The sequence below is a fragment of the Choloepus didactylus genome, chromosome 5, assembly GCF_015220235.1.
Source record: "Choloepus didactylus isolate mChoDid1 chromosome 5, mChoDid1.pri, whole genome shotgun sequence".
NCBI classification, from domain to species: domain Eukaryota; kingdom Metazoa; phylum Chordata; class Mammalia; order Pilosa; family Megalonychidae; genus Choloepus; species Choloepus didactylus.
The window spans coordinates 126,225,820-126,245,573 of NC_051311.1; the positions used below are offsets into that span (position 1 = coordinate 126,225,820).

The window sequence follows — 19,754 nt, forward strand, 5'->3', positions numbered from 1 at the left end:
GCTTTAGTGAGAGAAACTCGGTGGATATGGGAAAGGATACATTAAGGTCATCACTGCAATCTCCACGGGTGTCTTTTTCTAAGGAAAACTTACTTGCAAGAGCATTATTGTTGAAAAATTGAGTTTTTATTTTAATCAAAATTAAATATGCACATAAAAAGAGTCAAGTGGTTCTATAAGATTTACACAGTCCCCTAACAGTTTCAGCTCTTTTAGCTGTTTTTTTGTTCACCTCCATAACTCTTAAAAAAGCCTGCATTGCTACTTAGTGACTTTAGTTTTAAGCATTACTTGTTAACTTCTTAAGTGGGATGATAAAGATTTAGTTCTCTTTCTCTCTGCCCCCTACCTCTCACCACACAAATACACACTTCTCATGTTCTTACCTTTTCAATAGTGTTGTTTTATTCTGGTTAGATTATTTTTCAATATTCAGATTATGGAGACTTTGTAAACACTTCATAGCTGACCCACAGAGAAACAATGATCATTTTTCCATTCCTGAACAATTTGTATTGGCTCAGAAGTTAATTATTGCCTTGTTTTTCTTTGCTTGTCTATACCTTATCATTAACTCAGCTTCAATTCTTTTTCAATTGTATAAATCATTTATCAGTGTGTTCGTACACACTAGGAATTCTTTGTTTCATCTTCATGGAGGCATATCTCCCAGCACTGCTGACCTGCTCCAACCTGTACAATTCTATACCTGGGATCATTTTGAGGTCTCCCTTCACTCTCATTCTGGAAATCCCCTTGGCCTTGATTTTGGGTTGGATATAGTTTTGCCTGGACCCATGTCTTTCTAATTCTGGATTATTCCCTCAGCTGTGGTAGTAAATCCCTCTACAGCTTCCTTAAAAAAGAGTAGTTAGAAAGTATATTTCTTACCTTAAGTATTTTATTACACACTACAGTCAGTATAAAAAACACATTCCCTTTGTAAAATAAGCATAAATTCAGTGAGGTAGGTGTTGAGTATTAACAAAAGCAAAAGTTTGCGAAATGCAAGTTTTTAAAATATGGTTAAACTTTTGTATCCATTCCAAATGAGCCTTCCTTTGACTCTTTACTGGTACGTTTTCCTCAACTTTTTATTATATAACAATTTTTTATTATAAAATTGTTCAAATATTGAAAGTTTGGAGCGATAGTAAAATGAACAGTTGCATATATCTACCTAGGTTCAAAAACTTGGCATTTTGTCGTATTTTGTTCTCTTTCTCTGAAACGTTGACATGTTTGTGCATGGTGTTTTTAATTTATTTACTTTTATTATTTTTATTTTTTTTTGGCTCTACCAGTTGAAGTAATTGACAATGTGACATTTATACCTAAGTATTTCAGCATATATCTCTTAATAATGAGAACACTATACAAAATAAAAACCATAATACCCCTACACACCTAAGAAAATTATGATAGCTTAATATCATCTAGTATCAGGTCCATATTCAAATTTTCATAATTATCACAAGAATGACTTTTGTTAACAACAACAAGAACAACAGCAGGGTCCAATCTAGATTCATGCATTGTCATTGATTGTTACGTGTTTTTAGGCTCTTTTAAGCTAGAAAAATTTTCCTATTAAATTTTTTTTTAATATGCATAAAGTTAACTTTCTAAAATATATATGTATATATTTTATTCGAGAATTTGTGGGTTTACAGAACAATCATGCATAAAATATAGGATTCCCACATACCAACCTGTGATTAACACCTTGCACTGGTGTTGCATTTGTTACAATCGATGAAAGCCCATTTTTATAATTGTACTATTAATTTAGTCCATGGTTTAATTTAGGATTCATTGTGTTGTACAGTTCCATGGATTTTTTTTTTAAAATTTTTTATTCTTGTACCATATATACAGTCTAGCATTTCCTCTTTTAACCCATTCAGATATGTATTTCAGTGCTGTTAATTATGTAAAATTAACTTTTTTTGTACATGTTTTTGTGAGTTTTAACACATGGGTAAGAGTCACATAATCACCACCTCAATCAGGATACAGAAGAGTTTCATAACCTCAAAAAATTTCCTCAAACTGCCCCTTTGTGGTCAATCCCTCCCTCCACCCATAATTCCTGGTAACCACTGATCTGTTTTCTTTCCTATATAGTTCTGCCCAAATGTCATATAAATGGATCATACAATATATAAATTTTTGAAACTGGCTTTTTCACTCAGCAAAACACATATGAGATTCATCTGTGTTTTTTCATGTATCATTAGTTCATTCCTCTTTATTATGAAATAATATTCCATTATATGGATATCTCACAGTTTATCTATTTACTCACTGAAGAATATGTGGGGGTTGCTCCCAGCTTCTGGTGATTATGAATAGTGCCACTGTAAACATTCATGTACAAGTTTTTGTGTAAAAATACACTTTTATTTCTCTTGTGTAAATATCTAAATGTGGATTGCTGGGCCATGTGTTAAAAATGTTTAACTTTTTAAGAAACTTCCAAATCTTTTGCCCAAGTGCTATACAATTTTGTATACTTACCAGAAATACATGAAAGTTCCAGTTGTTATCACTTGGCTTTAATATTCCTAAAAACTAATGATATTGAACATCTTTTCATGAGTTTATTTGCCATCTGTATGTCTTCCTTGGTGAAATGCCTGTCCAGATCTTTTGCCTATTTATTAATTGGTTATTTATTTTCTTATTGTTGAGTTTTGAGAGTTCTTGATATAGTCTGGATAAAAATCCTTTGTCAGATATACAATTTGTAATTATTTTCTCTCAGTCTGTTACTTATCTTTTCATCCTCTTATCAGGGTCTTTGCCAGAGCTAAAGTTTTAACTTTGTTGAAGTTCAATTTATCTATTATTTCTTAACTGTGCTCTTGGTGTTATATCTGAAAACACTGCATAACACGAGGTTACAAAGATTTTTCTCTTGTGTATATTTTTTCTTATTTGACCTCTTATCTAGTTTCTAAGTTTTAAATGATGTCTTTTGACTCCAGTTATTACCTATACAACAATCAATGATTATATTCTTCTTTCCCCTTTTGCTTTCTACTTTTCTGATCTTTTTTGGATGCATCCTTTCTACTTCTTCCACCTGTTTCCAGTGTTGTTTTAACCTTACATCTCTAATTAATCTTGTTAATTGCTTACTACTGGTACTTTTTTTCTGATGTTTTCCCTGTTATCTCTTAGTTGCATAAAGTTCATCCTTAAGTAGATTTCTCCAGAAAGGCTTATAAATGCAGTATATTCTGAGTTCTCACACATTTAACACTGTTTTTCTACAGCTCTTAGTATGTGAAGGTCACCTTAGCTGGATATAAAATCCTTGGTTCTCATTTTCTTTCATTGAGTTTCTTGAAAATGGTCCTCTATGGCAGCTTTTCTTTCTTTGTTGCTATTGAGAAGGCTTATGCTAGCCTAATTGTGTTGCTCTTGTAAGTAACTTGTTCTTTTTTTGCCAGAAGACCTGTGGGATTTTTCCTGCATTTTTAAAGTATAAAATTTTGCTAGGCCATGGCTCAGATTTGATCATTCTGGGTGAATTTTCCCAAGTACACACTAGGCCCTTTCATTACATAAATTTAGGTTTTCTTTTACTTCAGGAAAGTTTTCTTTGATTATAGGCTTAAATATTAGTTCTGTTCCATTGTTTTTCTTCTTCAGGGATTCCAGTTATTCAGAAGTTGGATATTTGCCTGTCTTACATTTCAACCACTTTCTCTCTGATGCTTTTTACTTCTTTATCTCACTTTAATTCTCCTGGCTTCTGATTTTTTTTCCTGCTTTTAATCAATGTCCCTTAATAAATTTTTATTTGAATCTATTCTCCTTTGGGCACCTTATTTATTCTTCATTTTGGGGGATGTTTTGTCTATGTAGTTTCTTTCCTGAGTTCTATCAACTCATTGCATTCCTTCCTTTTTTGTGTATTTCTGTTCTAAGTTTTTGAATTTTCAATTTTAAGTTATATATCTACATCTATATCTAAATATGTCTACACATCTATATCTAAATACTTATTTGAAGATATTTAATTTAGTTTTAAGAGTTATGTTACAATTTTATTCTGCCTTGTGGTTTTTGCATAGGGTAATTTTTATCACATTAAATATCTTTATTTCCATTTTGTATAGAGCTGGTCTTGGTTTTTGTTTGTTTGGTGTTTTGTTTTTTTCATTTCTTTCCTATTATGCATATTGTGGATGGGCATTCTAGTTAAGTTTGCCCTCTTCAGTATTTATGGTGAAGTTCAATTTACTTAATAGATGATTTTGTTGGTGGTGGGTGGTGGTGATTGATGGGGAGGGAGAAGGGTTGGCATGTCCTATGGTGGTTTTTATTCCTGTGTGCTCCTGAAGTTTTCACTCCATTTTCTTCTTTCCTTTCACTACCTCATCTCTAAGGGACAATTCTCCTTTTCAATTCATCTCTTTTCCCCACACAGAGGCAATGTCTCTTCAAAGTTGCCTATTTGCATCTAAATTTTAAGTGCCTTCTCTGTAGCTATTATCCTGAACTATTCAGATCCAGATAAATAGACCCAGTGCTTAAATATTTTAGTACTTAGCATTGGACTTTTCTTTTTCTAAGGGTAATTTTATCTGTGGTTCATTTAAATACCCTGATTCCTTTCTTCTTTCTGTCTTTTTCACTTTTTTTGCAGTTTTATTGAGATGCATTCACACATCGTACATACATCCAAAGTGTACAATGAATGGTTCACAATATCATCACACAGTTTTATACATTCATCACCATAATCAATTTTAGAACATTTTCATTACTTAAAAAGAAAAGCAAACCAAAATAACAAAGCATATTTTTTGAAATGGAAACAAAAAAACCGAACCCAAAACATCCCATACTCCTTATCCCCCATCACCACTGACTCTTAGCACTGATGTGGTACATTTACTACTATTAATGGAAGAATATTAAAATATTACTTTTTAACTATAATCCATAGTTTGCAATAGGTGCATTTTTTCCCATATACCACTCTATTATTAACTCCTTATAGTAGTGACATACATTTGTTCTAGATTATGAAAGAACCTTTTTATATTTGTACTTTTAATCACCGTCATCTTCCATCCTAGGGTTCACTGTGCTATACAGTCCCATGCTTTATCCTCTAGGTTTCCTTCTAGTGACAAACTCAATTCCAAACCTCCCCTTTCAACCACAATCACACTCATAATTCAGTGCTGCTAATTACACCACCCATATTGTGCTACCATTACCTCTATCTGTTTCCAAACATTTAAATTCAACCTAGTTAAAAATTCTGCACACATTAAGCATCCACTCCCCATTTTCACAGTATCTTAACCTAGGACGAAACATTAAAACATCTGAGTACATACGCAAAGCACCATATATTTTCAGTCACCTTCCTCTGTTTCCATGTTAGGTGAGACTGGATTAAAACCGTTTTACTGTGCTCATATCAGGCATTGGGTCAGTAGGAGAATGACATTCTTTCTTCCTGCATTTGGCTGAATAGATTATGTAAATGATTCTCATTAGGAAAATTCCAGCAATGACTGAGAAATAACTTACATAAATCAAAAACTGAATGCTGACTGGAAGCCCCAGGCCTTGGGTGCCAACCATGGTCACAGTTAGTATAGTCTGGATCACTGAGGCAACGAAGATGTTGATTCTGAACACCAGGGCGTGGTGTTCCACGCTCAGGTTAACTGCAATGTGAAATGCTGCTATGGTTACACAAAACATGTAATTTGACTTGAATATCAAAAGACCAGCATAGCACACCCAAATATTAGTTGTGTAATGTATGAAAAATAGAGAGCCCTCACCTGCTGCTGAGAAGATCCCCAAAACCAGCTCTCCCAAAAGACCCCAGTTGAGTTTCATGTAGCCTACTGAGAAGGCTGCCATGGCCCCTCCAAAGGTTGCAAGGGCTTCCACTGCTCCATTATATATTGTAGAACTTTGGAACGGTGCCTTGTAATCCCATGGGATTTGAATATAGTTCAAAACCTGGTAAACACCTACCACAGATAAAGCCCACCAGAGGGCCCAGTAAAAAAGATGCCTTGAGGAGTAGCACTCCCTCAAAACTTGAAACCACTGTGTAAGAACTCTCAAAGCCATATTTTGTGGCTTTGGGCTGCTCAACTGGCCGTCATCCACAGGACCTGAAACATTGAAAGACTCTTGGTGGACTGGTTGGTGATCTTACAGGGGTCATCTAAGACCGCATCTGTTCCTGCTGGCTTTGAGGAGCTTCTTTGCTGGGTTTTGCATGAAAGGACATGTTCTTCTTGGGCATTGGCAGAAAAAGGGAGAAAAGGAAGGCCACAGAGAAAGAGGCCAAGGATATGACATTGAGGTAAAAGTACACAGGCTGGCCAGGGACACCAGCACCTGGCCAGCACGGAGGCCATCTACAGTAGCTGCTCACTCTCCATTAACGTTCCAGGCTGACCACACTGTATCTGTGGGCATAGTAGCCACCTCGGTGGCAGAGACCAAGCCAAAGGTGACCTCCAACACCTGCATGGCTATTAATCCTTGACCAAATATGAGCAGCACCCAGGTCACGATGAAGCTGATGCCTTCTAAGATGATAACTGACTTGTAGCAGACATAATCAGTGAGAATGAACATGGGGACCAGCAGTGCCAGGGGTGAGTAGGTCCAAAGAGGAAGGATGTCTTTCTGCATTTGCACTGAGGCTTATATTTTTATCTGGTCCTGCTAAATAAGGCACAGAAATGGTTCTGATGGTTTCATCATTGAGAAAAATACAAATAAACAGAGAATTACTATGGGAAAAACCCAGGAATGGCTTGGTGAAGTTTGGTCACAATCCTTGTCTGGTTAAACTTGTCCTAATCGGTCCAAGATTGGATAGTGCTGAGACCAATGCTGTAGGGAAATGGAGTTGTTTAATTTTGATTTCTCTGCTTTTCTGAGTTCTGTCTGTTCTTATTTCTTTCTGCACCAAGTTCCCTCCTTTCTTCTTCTACATGGAATATTTAAAGCCTCTCCTTCCCCAGCCTCCATACTCATGGTTTTGAAACGGAGGTGGGAGCTCGGCTTGAATTGGTACTTATGTTTTTATATAAAGGGAGTTTGAATTCATGGTATTCTCTGTCTCCTAATTCTAAAGGTGTGGGTCAAATGTGATTTGATTTGTGCTCCTTTTAGTTCTTCTTCTTGTTCTTTTCCTCTTTTCTCTCCTCCTTTTGCTCCTCCTTTTTCTAGGAAGATGTGTGGCCCTCTTAGGACCAACCAGAATATAGTTTTCCTTCTGTGGTCTTCTAATGCTGATATTAAACAGTTCAAAGCCATTCTGATTCCTGATCTTTTGTATGTGACATACTTTTGCTTTCTAGAATAGTTTTTTCTTTGTTGTGATATTGTTGCATTTTCAAGGTTGTGGGTTTCCACTAAGGGTTTCTTTTCCTTCATTGTTTGGGTAGATAGGTGTAGCACCTCAGTCTGAAAACTCAGGTTCTTCAATATTCTATCCCCATCCCCATCCCCATCCCCATCCCTCCTTTCTGGTGTATTCTTTAACTTTATCCCCCAATCATTCTATTCAGCTTTTAACATCTACCATCATATTTTATGGTGCAAGAGTTATTTTGGATTGCTTTGTCTACTGATATTTAAAAAAAAAAATTTGTTCTGGTTCTATGGATATAATATCTTCTCTTATTTTTTTGAATAATAGGTTTTGTGAAGTTTTTATTTCCTTGCACTAGCTCTGTTTTTTCCAAAATACTTTTTCTTTCGGTTCACTTTGATTTTTATCTTTGATGTTAGAGTTTGACCTTAAAAGCTTAGTAATCTTTGATTTGTCTGTTTATATTAACAAGTATGGTACTAAGTAGCTGATTGCAAGATACGGGTGTTTTCATGAAGGCTTGCTGATTATGAGCTTTTCTGTAAGATGGTATGGCTTGACTGTTTCACTGGGGAAACACTAGATAATATCGTTATATCTTTTTTCTTGGGCTGGTTAGTTCATTTGAGAAAAATCTTCCATCTCCTGCTGAACATCCATAGCAATGAATAAACTAAACAACTCTACCCAACGACATAGATGAAGCTCACAAACATAATGTTGAATGAAAGAAGCAAGACACAATGGAACTCATACTGTAAGTTTCCATTTTATAAAGTTCAAAATTTTGCAAAGCTAAATTTATTGGTTAGCACTACATATTAATAAGTGGTAATATTAATAAGAAAGATGTCTTAGTTTAGATTTCCCTGAATGCAGAACATCAGACAAAGACTATGGCAGAGAGTTTTATATGGGAAGTAGGATATGGGAGTAAGGAAAGTAAGAAGGGAAAGAAAACAGGTCAATATAAGGGTGTGTTTCCCAGGTCGCTACTGAAATCAGCATGTGTTATATTACACGAGGACCTCTGAGGATTAGACAGACTGCCTACCAGGACAGGAAGCTGGGGCATTTATCCACCAGCTCCCACTCCCTTCCTGGGAAAGGCTGTCCCTTGGTGTGCTGACTCCCTCCCCTCTTACCTCCTGTACTTTTTTGCACACACTCAGCAGGCTTGGAGAAAGTCTTAAGGCAGAAAATTTGAGAGGCATGAGGCAAACACTTCAGGTGCAGTAATATTAGCATAAACCTGACCTCACATGTAAGCTTTGATTGAACCAGAGGTGGGCTGAGGGTTTGTGGCACAGGGCACCACAAGTGTCTGCCACAAAAGGCAAGATCATGATTAACAGCAGAGTCAGAATATCAGCAGGGAGGGAGAGAATTGCGATGGAGAAAATGCAAACTGTGTGTGGGGGGAGGTCTTTTGGGGTGCTGGTTCTGTTTTTTGATTTTACTTGTGGTTACAGAGAAATTGTTTTAAAGTTTATAAAAAAAATGGACATGCATCACAATGCATTCTTCTGTGTGATGATATAACTCATAACAAAAAAAGAGTGAACTAGATTGTAGTGATCTTGAAACCATGTATTCAGCCTCATTTCTATATACAGATTGTGTATCTGTCTGATGGGGTTGGGGACATTGAAAATTTTGTTCAATGAGTAGACATGAAAAAACAGTGATACTGGAAGATAAACTTGCAGTGATGTTTAAGATAGATTGAGCAAAAGAAAGGTGAATAGCATGGAAACACTTAGGAGGCTGTTTATATAGTTTATATATTTTGTGGCAGTGTTCTGTAATGGCATGATGACAGAGTGACTGTGAAGATAGGTATATAAAAGCTATGAAGGACAGATCAGTCTGACTTGAAGGGGAAATCAGCATATATGTGTCTAAAGCTTTAAATCTCCTCCCTTTTCCCAGCCAAATAGAATTGATCATGCCATTTGTGTATTTGTGCCACCATAATACTTTGTACCTTAGTACAAAGCTTACATGTGATGCTCTGATTATGGCTCTTATCTCACTGACTTGTAGATACTTGTGTACAGGTCTGATCCTCTATTTCAGTGTGTTCAGGTTTGCTAATGCTGACATTATGAAAAATACCAAAAATGGATTGACTTTTATAAAGGGGGTTTATTTGGTTACAAATTTACAGTCTAAAGGCCATGAAAATGTCCAAATTAAGGCATCAACACAAGTATACCTTCACCTAAGGAAGGCCAATGGTGTCTGGAAAACCTCTGTTAGCTGGAGAAGCACATGGCTGGCATCTGCTAGCTCTCAGGCTGTGTTTCAAAATGGCGTTCTCCAAAATGTCAGCGTCAGATTTCAATGGCTGTCTTCAAAATGTGTCTCTCAGCTGCAGCTGCTCTGAGGTCCTTCTGTTTGTGAGCTCCTTCATATGACTCCAGTGATTAAATCAAGACCCACCCTGAATGGGTGGGACCACACCTCCATGGAAATAATCTAATCAAAGGTATTATCCACAGTTGGGTGGGTCACATCTCCATGGAAACAGCCTAATCCACAGATTCCAACCTAATCAACACTAATACACCTGCCCCCACAAGATTACATCAAAAAGAACACGGCATTTTGGGGGACATAATACATCCAAACCACAAAGGGTAAATAATAAAGAGACAAATTGTCTCTTTCTAGTATATATTAGGTGTTTAATAATTTTTATGAATGGATGACTGAATAATGCATGATAAATACCTGGCCTAAATGAGATTCAAATTTAAGCTGGGTATTTACTTCATCCATGAGAGCCCTTGCTGATGACAGTACTTAACTGGGTAGGGATAAGGAGAATAGAAAGAATGATCAATAGCAGAGATGAGGTGTTTTTTTGTTTTTTTTTTTTTAAATATTGACTGTTGTGTCTTCCATGAAATAGTAAAGGTTTGTTCTTAGTTGCCTTATTCTATCAGTCTATTGTACAAATATGAACAATCCTGTTTTGTCGATCTCTGACCTTTACTTGGGGGGGACGATAATTATCCACCATTATTTTGTTCACTGCTGTGGAATTGAGCTCATGTATGAATTTGTATTCCTTTACTCCCTACTTGAGTAAGGAGAATTTAGTAAGTACTTTAGTAAGGAGAACTTAGCTTCCTACAGGGGGAGCTAAGGGATTTTAGTACACTGGACACAATAAGTTCACTGTTAATTGAATACAGAATTGCCACTTTCATATTGAAACTAACATAACACTATCAATAAAATGTTTGTTGAACAGAGGTATAAATGACAGGGGCATTCTTTTGTTACCTGCTTTTAGTGATTTGGAAGTACCTGCAGGGAAACTTCACTGAAAATGGACATTTGGACCTGGTTAAAGGCAACCAAATTCAGTAAGACCAACTGCTGCATACGGGAGCACGGTCTCAGAGAAGTTACCCAAGACCAATGTCCCGAAACTGAAAAAAGGGAAAAATCACTTCTCAAAAACTATGCCAGAGAAATTTATTTCATAATCCATTTTCTTGCAGATGTTAGAGTGAATGGGGTAAGCAAATAAGAATAGACGCAGCATGTTTTAGTTTCCTAGGCTACTGAAAGCAGATAACATGAAGTGGGTTGGCTTAAACAATGGAAATTTATTTGCTTACGGTTAGAATCCAGGAAAATGCCCAAGTCAAGGCATCATCAAGGCAATGCCTTCTTTCCGAAGACTGGCTGTCAGAGATACTTGTCCCACTGTCAGATGGCAAGGCACATGGTAGCATCTGCTGGTCTCTCCCTTCTCTTCCAGGTTTCATTGCTTTTAGCTTCTTGCTTCCCTGGCTTTCTTCCTCTTTGTCTGAATTTCATTCTCTTATAAACGACTCTAGTAAGAGGATTAAGACCCATTCAGATTGAGGTGGGTCATGCCTTAACTGAATTAGCCTCATCGAAAGGTCCTACTTACAGTGGGTTCACACCCCCAGGAATGGATTAACTTTAAGAACATGATTCTCTGGGGTATATACAGTTTCAAACCACCACTCAGTGTGTGTTTTTGTCTAGCATTATCAAAATTAGATCAAAGTCTGAGATAAGACCATTTCCAACAGCTATTAATTTTTCAGATAGTAACCTCTTTGAGGGCTAAAAAGGGGGCCTAAAATTGGTTTTATCCAATCAGTATAGTCTAGGTCCCCTCCCTCTTCCCCATTCCACTGTCTTAATGACCCCTGATCATTTGAAAAGAACAGGATAGTTGGAAAAAGGAAATAGAATGTCAGAATAAAAATGAGGGTATGTAATTAGGAAAAAAATTGTGTGTAACAGCAGCCTTGTTTACACGAACGACTTGGTAGAATTTTAATAGGTGCAATGTAAGGGAACTTAAATTGCATTTATTGAAAACATTTTCACTTTACTAAAGTGAAAAAAATATTTTACAAAGAGCAGTTACTGACTTTTTGGATTACTTCCTTCTTCACAATAGACATGATGTTGAAAACCTCAGTGGTATAGTTTTACAAATATAATTATTTGTGGTTTGCCTCATTTGATGTTATTTTTTTCATAAGGTTTAAAAAATTTTCATAAGATTTTATTTTGTGCCCTTTAAAATTTCTACTTGGACAAGAGAATAATCTATAAAACTGAGACTGGAGGAAAAAAATTGAATTGTAACTTCCACTATTGTTTGCCTTTGCAAGCAATATGAATCACTGCTTTTCCTCCTTGGAACAAGAGAAATGAGTTTGGCTAAGGATGGGAAAGATTTGTGGGTTGGTGGAAGTCAATAGAAAGGGCTAAAGGAACAGTTTTGATTTTGTTTTTGGGGAAGGATGCAGGGCAGATGAATCAGTATCATCAGTAGTAGTTTCCTAAAATTTGACACAGTGGCTTCCCGTGGGTGCACAAGATGGCTGTGATACTGTGCTGCTGGTATGCTCCCTGATCTTCTATGGTGGTTTGAAGCTGTATGTACCCCAGAAAAATGTTGTTAAATTTAATCCATTCTTTTGGGTGTGAACCCATTGTAAGTAGGTCCTTTTGGTGAGGTTACTTCAGTTATGGTATGATCCAGCTCAATCAGGATGGCTTTTACTCCTATTACAGGAGTCCTTTGTAAGTGGAATGCAATTCAGTCAAAGAGAGAGAAAGCCACAGGAAGCAAGAAGCAGGACATCAACTGAACTTGGAAGAGAAGGGAGAGGCCAGGAGACACTGCTACACACCTTGCTATGTGACAGAGAAGCAAAGGATTGCCAGCAGTCAGCCCCAGAATGCTGGTCATCAGGGAGAAAGAATCACCTTGATGATGCTTTGATTTGGAATTTCTTTTAGCCTCAAAACTGTAAGCTAATAAATTCCCATTGTTTAAGCCAACCCATTTCATGATGTTTGCTTCAGCAGCCTAGGAAACTAAAATATCATCTGATCTACCCATTTGCTCAGGAAGGGATTAGTGACTTGTTAGAAATAAGCATTACACCTTAAAAATGCTCACCTGGTTGTAGAGGAGAAAAGAATTTATTCAGGATCTTGCAAGAACAGATGCACAGCCAGACACATGGCAGGTGCACCAAAAAAAAAAGAACATGGTGATAGTTATATCCTACACCTAATACGCATGCCCCTCCCCTGTTTCCCCATTGGCTGGGTACTCCAGAGGTTACAGCATATCTGAGAGAGCTAACTCAACTGCCTTTGAAATTTTGAATTGTACAGCCTATCAGAGAGTTAACTAGTTCAAAAGTTTCTCCGAGAGTCCCTGCCTTTGACCATACCCCCACATCCTTTTACATTCCAATAACCCTAGTTATCTTTCCCATATAAGGAACTGGCGCTGATTCTAGACTTATGTTATGGCGCTCTCTCTCTCTTTCTTTCCCCTCAGCACAGAGCTGGTTTAAGCCAGCTCTTCCGCCCAATCTCCATTTTACCTATTCCATGTGGCCTTTATGTGAAAGCTACACTTAACACTTTCTTACATGACTGAAGTCTCCTGTCTCTGGGAATTTCCTGCCTGCATGCCTATTTCTCCTCTGCCACTTAAAATCCCCTGCTTTAGAAGAAGGATCTTGTTTACACTGAATACTTGACAGCATTTTAATAGCAGCAACATAAGGGAACTTAAGTTGCATCTGTTAAAATCATCACCGGATGAACAAGAATGGAAGGCCACCTTGGGAAAGGGCAATGTTGTATTGACATGGAATGGTGAAACAGCATATTGCACGCAGAGACAACTGATGGATCAGGTCTGCTAGACTGGGATTTGTAAGGGAATAAAGGATGGATTTTGATGATCAACTTAGATCATAGAAAAGATTTTGTAAACTGTAACTATTTTTAGAACTTTACTGTCAACAATCTCTCAGCATTATCCTAGGGGTCATTTCTACATACAACATATTAATAGTTGCTTCATATAGTTTGACTATTTTATAAAAATGTCAATTATTATGAGGTTTAATACTCCTAGCAAGAGTGTATGAGATCGTGGAGATATGGTAGAATATTTAAAATGTGCTAATTTCTTTTGATCTGCGTATATAGAGCTGTTTATAAGCTAGGAAGCAGGATTAATTTACCTTTTTTATCCTCATTTCAGATTTCTAGCTTCTATGACATTTCATTGTCAATAAAAAATATTGAAATTCTGGTTACTGTTCACTAGTCCACCATAGTACATGTTAAAAATCTTGAAGTCATTTTCGTTGCTGATCATCTTCCCCATTTGGTTAATTCTTTAAGTGTAAATTCTTCTTTGGATATTTCTCTTTCTGTATATTTTTTTAGCAATCATCCTATTACATGTCTCATTGCATTATACCTAAACTGCTACAATAGTTATTCATTGCTTTGTATGGTGGTTTGGAACTATGTGTACCCCAGAAAATCATGTTCTTAAAGCTAATCCATTCCTGCAGGTGTAAAACTATTGTATATAGGTTTTTGTGAAGTTACTTCAGTTAAGGCATGGCCCAGGGTGGGTCTTAATCTTCTTAATGGAGTCCTTTATAAATGGGATGAATACAGAGAGAAAGCCACAGAAGCAAGAAGCTGAAAGCAACAAAACCCAGAGGAGAAGGGAGAGACCAGCAGATGCCACCATGTGCCTGCCCATGTGACAGAGGAGTCCAGGATCGCAGGCAGCCAGTCTTCAGGAAGAAAGCACAGACCTGATGATGACTTGATATGGGCATTTTCACAGCCTCAAAACTGTAAGCTTGCAAGCTTATTAAGTTCCCTTTGTTAAAAGCCAACCCATTTAATGGGATCTGCTTTCAGCAGCCCAGCAAACTAAAGCGTTCTCTCTTGGGCATTTTGTCCTCAAATCCATATTTCTAAGAACTGCTCAAAAGTTCAACACTCTTTATCATTCATACTAATTGTAAAAGGTGCTGTTCTACAGCTGCAGTAATAAGAGATAGAGGAGGTATGGCATTTAAAAAGAATGAGGAAAAATTATCCTTAAATGCAGATGATATGATTGTACACTAATAATTAACTGAATTAGAATTAGTAGTAATTCAGTAAACAGACCAGATACAAAAAAAAAAAAAAAAAAAAACAAAAAAAACAAAAAACTAAAACAAAAAACAAGAATCCAGATCTTTCTTTGCACTCCATGCCCAAGATCAGGTTTGCTTGTGTTCTTGTATCACATAAAAAGGGTGTGACTGCCCTCTGAATCTCACCAACTCCCTCACAAAATCCAGACTCGGAGGTTGGGTAGATGCCTTGGCATCAGTTCTGATCCCTTTCCTGGGTAAGCATATTTTCCTCAAAAATAGTCTGACCTGCAGAGATGCAGATCTGCCTCCATTATGATCATTATTGGGGGCTTCATCCTAAAGGAATTTTAGCTCTTTGGAGCTAAAATCTGAAGCTCTGCTATTTATCAAGAGGGGCTTATATAGCTAAAAAAACCCCACTGGAGTGATTTTCCAGAACAAAATAACAAACTCCCAAAATGATTGGTGAGGAATATTTCATCTGTGTGATACAGAAGCTTCAAAATTCTTCCAGTTCAGCATGCTCTGAGAATCTCACAGTCTCTGGGCCCTGAGGAAATACCTAACTTCAGTCTGGGATGAACAGATTATCAAGTCCTGAGAATCAAACTCAAGTCAGAATTCCTCAAGTAGTCAACATCTATTTAGTTATTCAGATTCTTCTTTTGTTATCTATGAAAGTATACATGTTATGAACTAAGGATTGAAGAGGGAGAGGTGTGAACTCCTTGATTCCACCTCTTTTGTTTGGTCTTTGAAATCTAGATCCCCAAAGACACTTGTTCTGGTTTGCTAATGCTGCCATTATGCAAAATACCAGAAATGGATTGGCTTTTATAAAGGTGGTTTATTTTATGGTCTTAAGGCAATAACAGTGTCTGAGGTAAGGCATCAACAATAGAATACCTCCACTGAAGGAAGGCCAATGGTGACCCAGAAACCTCCGTTAGCTGGGAAGGCACGTCGCTGGTATCTGCTTGCTCCCAGGTTGTGTTTCAAAATGACATTCTCCAAAATGTCAGTGTCATCTTTCAACAGCTATCTTCAAAATGTTTCTCAGCTGCAGCAGCATCTGGGCCTTTGTGGCTCTTTTTAAAGTACTCCAGTAAATCATCCAAGACCCACCCTGAATGGGTGGTGCCACACCTCCACGGAAATAATCTAATCAAAGGTATTATCCACAGTTGGGTGGGCAATATCTCCATGGAAACATCCAATCAAGAGGTCACACCCTAATCAAAAAGATTACTCATTCTGCCCCCCCCCCACAAGATTGTATCAAAGAAGATGGCTTTTTCTGAGGGGCATAATATATACAAATCAGCACAACACTAAAACACACTTTCTTCAGATGCCTGGAAGATGATGTGAAGTTACTCACAATGCAGCAGGATGGGGTTTTCTCTTCCTTTATCCTTACTCTCTTTTTGGAGATAAATGCTTACCCACCCCTATCCTGAGGCCCTCCTGCTACCCAGAAAACAGTCTTTGGTAATACGGAGAAATTACAAATTGACTCTGCACCATAACTCACTGGAATTATGCTTTGGGAAGGAGACAGTGTTGGCAAGGGCGTGGTTTCTTGGTCTGATCACTTGTGTCTTTCTCTGAGGCTGGATCAGGAAAGGCCCTTTGCTTTTCTCTTGTTTTCCTCTTTGCAAGAGTGGAAGGACCTCTAGCAGCCCCCACACCATCAAGGGGAAAATCAGACAAATGATTGACTGAGCCTGGGCCAGCAGCTGGAAGTCAGATCATAGAGGAGAGGGGTGGAGGGTTGGAGAGCAGGGGGCAAGCACCGCCTGGAGCTTATGTAAGGTAGGGACTGATAGGCACTACTGAGGCCAGCACACTGTGTTTGTGGCCATTAAGTCAGAGGAAGTTTTTCCTTTGGTATTAGCCTATATTTTTCTTTTATACTTTAATATTTTTCTACAGATATGGGTAAAATTAAGGGGATTCATTTATAATTTAGGCTATTTCCAAATTTTTTCCCTCTCCCTCATTCCACGGCCAAGCCCCTTTATACCAATAGAGTAGATTCCTTTTGTTTCTAGATCCTTGGTAGACAGGAGGGGATGGTTTCTCTACCCTGGGTTAGGTGATGCTTGCCTTTTCAGCCATCTTAAGAGGAGAGATCTGGGTCCTGGGGAAGTGTGGGGTGAATGAACATCGCCCTTGAGCTGAGCAATCTTGAAGGTGCAGGATCCATTCCGAGGCTGCCCAGGCCAGCCTAGCACTAGGACAGTGTCATCTAGTTGCCTTAAACCCATTCTGCCTCGATGACCAAAAGAGATGACAAAGTGTATGAGAGAGGCAATTATTAATATTAATAGTAGCTTTAAGTGCTTCCTTAAAGTTGTCCTTTAAGGAATGAAGTTTCATTTTTCAAAACATAAGAGTTTATGTCATTTTTCAAAAGTGCATTAAAAAAAATGGAGCTTCTGACCATGACTCTTAAGTCTGGCACTTGAGCAGATGCTCTTGGCAAAGATGACAACCTCCTTTTCTCACCCCAGTGCCCCTCAGACAGCCTCCCGAATGAGTCCTTAAATGGTAAGTGAATAGTGAGAGATTCACAGGCAATTCCAAAATGTAAAAAATTAATAACATTAGAATTCACACACATCCAATTGATATCTACTAATTCTTTGAAATCCAACAGGTTATATGAAAGAAATCAATATAGGTTATATGTTTTTCAAAGTTATTTTAGAAAGTTATTAAACTTTCACCCATGGGTATAATTATCTCAAGTAAAATATATACAGTAGAGCCAATGAAATATAATTAGTGTTGCTAATTATTCAGACAATTCATAGGGAAAACATACCAAAATAATCATTAAGAGCTATGGATTTCAGTAAGGTCATAGTTCAGAAAGGATTTGGGAAAAGTAAATTGTCCGCTAATGAACCAGTATTCTTGGGGTAAAACTGCTACAAGTCTCATTGTGAGGACCAAGGGCCGGGGGTCTGAGATATGCACAGCTACCTAAATAACCAGGCAACAGGCTTCTCCCTGCCCAGAGGGACAAGCATTAAAGCTTCCCTTCCCTAATCACTGTTAGTAACCAAATCTCCCGAGATCCTGTTGTAACCAAATCTCATGAGAAGCTCCGTTATCACAAGCCACAAGCCTTTATAAGACACCCCTCCCACCCTCTGCCCTATCTTGGCAGTCCTCTCTCTCTTTTTCCCGCGGTTCACTTTCTATAGCTGGCCGCAACCGTGAGGGCATCCTCTCCTGTGGTAAGTCCCAATTAAACCCAGGTCCACTTCCATGCCTGGTGTGCTCTTCTGTCTTAGGGCTAAACTGGGCTGGAACACTCATTGTTGCTGACTCTGCTAAATACAAGAACTGAATAATACGAATAGTTCTCCCTCTGTTGGGTCACTTTTTTTTTTTTTTTTTCCTTTTTTGCGGGGTGGGACACTTTTATGTGCGAATGCTCTGTCACATGAATAAGATTTCTAGTTTGGATAAGAAGATCTTATCAACATAAGCAAAAATCTTTCTAATAGATGATTTCATCTTTTATAAAATTTCCTATTGCCAAAAAGTTTGCTAGGGTGAAATAAAGTGCAAAGAACACACTGACAATGAAAGAAAAATAACCCGATGGCAACATGATGGCTGTTATTTCAATTTAGCAATATATTAATGTAATTTATAGATGTATAGTTTTTTGTTGTGTTTTGTTTTGTTTTGTTTTAATGCTGTAGCTAGGTTATTATGGCAAATGTAGGGATGTAGGAGAGATCAAGGTAGTAGTTTTGTAGGCTAATTATATACATCTTGAGACTGGGTGAATGTCCCTTGTTGAAAAACCCAGTGAATCTTATTGTACCATTTAGGGAAATGGTACAAATGTAGCCTGGCCTTGTACTAGATTTTTAAGACAGTCAATGATGAGATAGATATGTTCATATTTTTGTTTTGGTGAATTACTTTAAAACATCTTAAGGATGCCAATATTGCCTTGGTTTTTCTGAGAATTGTAGTCTGTTTATGAATCACTTACTTTTAAAAAAAGCAATGCATTTAAAAATCAGTACTAATAAGTGGCAGTGGAGTCATGCTGTCTGGCTAAAATTAAAAAGAGCAGCTCTTTGGAAACAGACTTTTTGTGGTTCAGACTGTCTTATAAGTCTTACTGAAAGTTAATTAAAATGAACTCTTTCTTCCTTTCTTTCCTTCCTTCCTTCCTTCCTTCCGTCCTTCCATCCTTTCTTCTTTTTTCTTTCCTTCTTTCCTTCCTTCCTTCTTTCCTTCTTTCCTTCTTTCTTCCTTTAAAGCTTATTTTATCATCTTTTAGGTTTACTCAGTTACTGTTGCCAGAAAGTTCCTCAATCCACAATGCTAATTGAAAAACAACTCTTCAGTCTGGGTGAAGAGCTCAGACATTCCGAATCTCTCTCTTTAATTGGATTAAAGGGTTTGGAGTCTGAATATCTTGATTTGGAGGAAATGTGAGGAATTGCAAGGTTTCCAATCTGAAAACCGCAAACAAGAGGGTGGGCCATGCCAAACTTACTTCTGCAGATTCTTTTGGAGCTCAAAGGGTGTGGTCTAGACTGGGATGCCCGTGGGGGATCTCCAGGGGTTATACATAATCTGAGTGTATCCTCATTTTAAGCGCATGTATATTAGTTCATATCCTGATTCCTTCAGGGAATTTCAGTTTGCTTTGATCAGTAAGCCTCAGCGTCTCTGATATTTTTCCTGGCTAGCCAAACACTTAGACTTCTGCCCTTCAAAGATAACACTCCTGGTGGTGAGATTATCATCTCTGAGTGGGGGTAGGTTACCAGCAGTTATTTCACATGGTGCACCTTGGGTGTGTGTTTTGATGTGGCTGCAGACAGTATTTGCAGTTGTTGTCATTTTAGCCT

At 37.6% G+C, this 19,754-nt stretch overlaps 1 pseudogene; it reads right to left on the reverse strand.

Moving 5' to 3' along the window:
- Positions 1-5,421: 5,421 nt before the first annotated feature.
- On the reverse strand, positions 5,422-18,192 carry LOC119535429 (annotated as a pseudogene).
- Between the last annotated feature and the right edge of the window lie 1,562 nt (positions 18,193-19,754).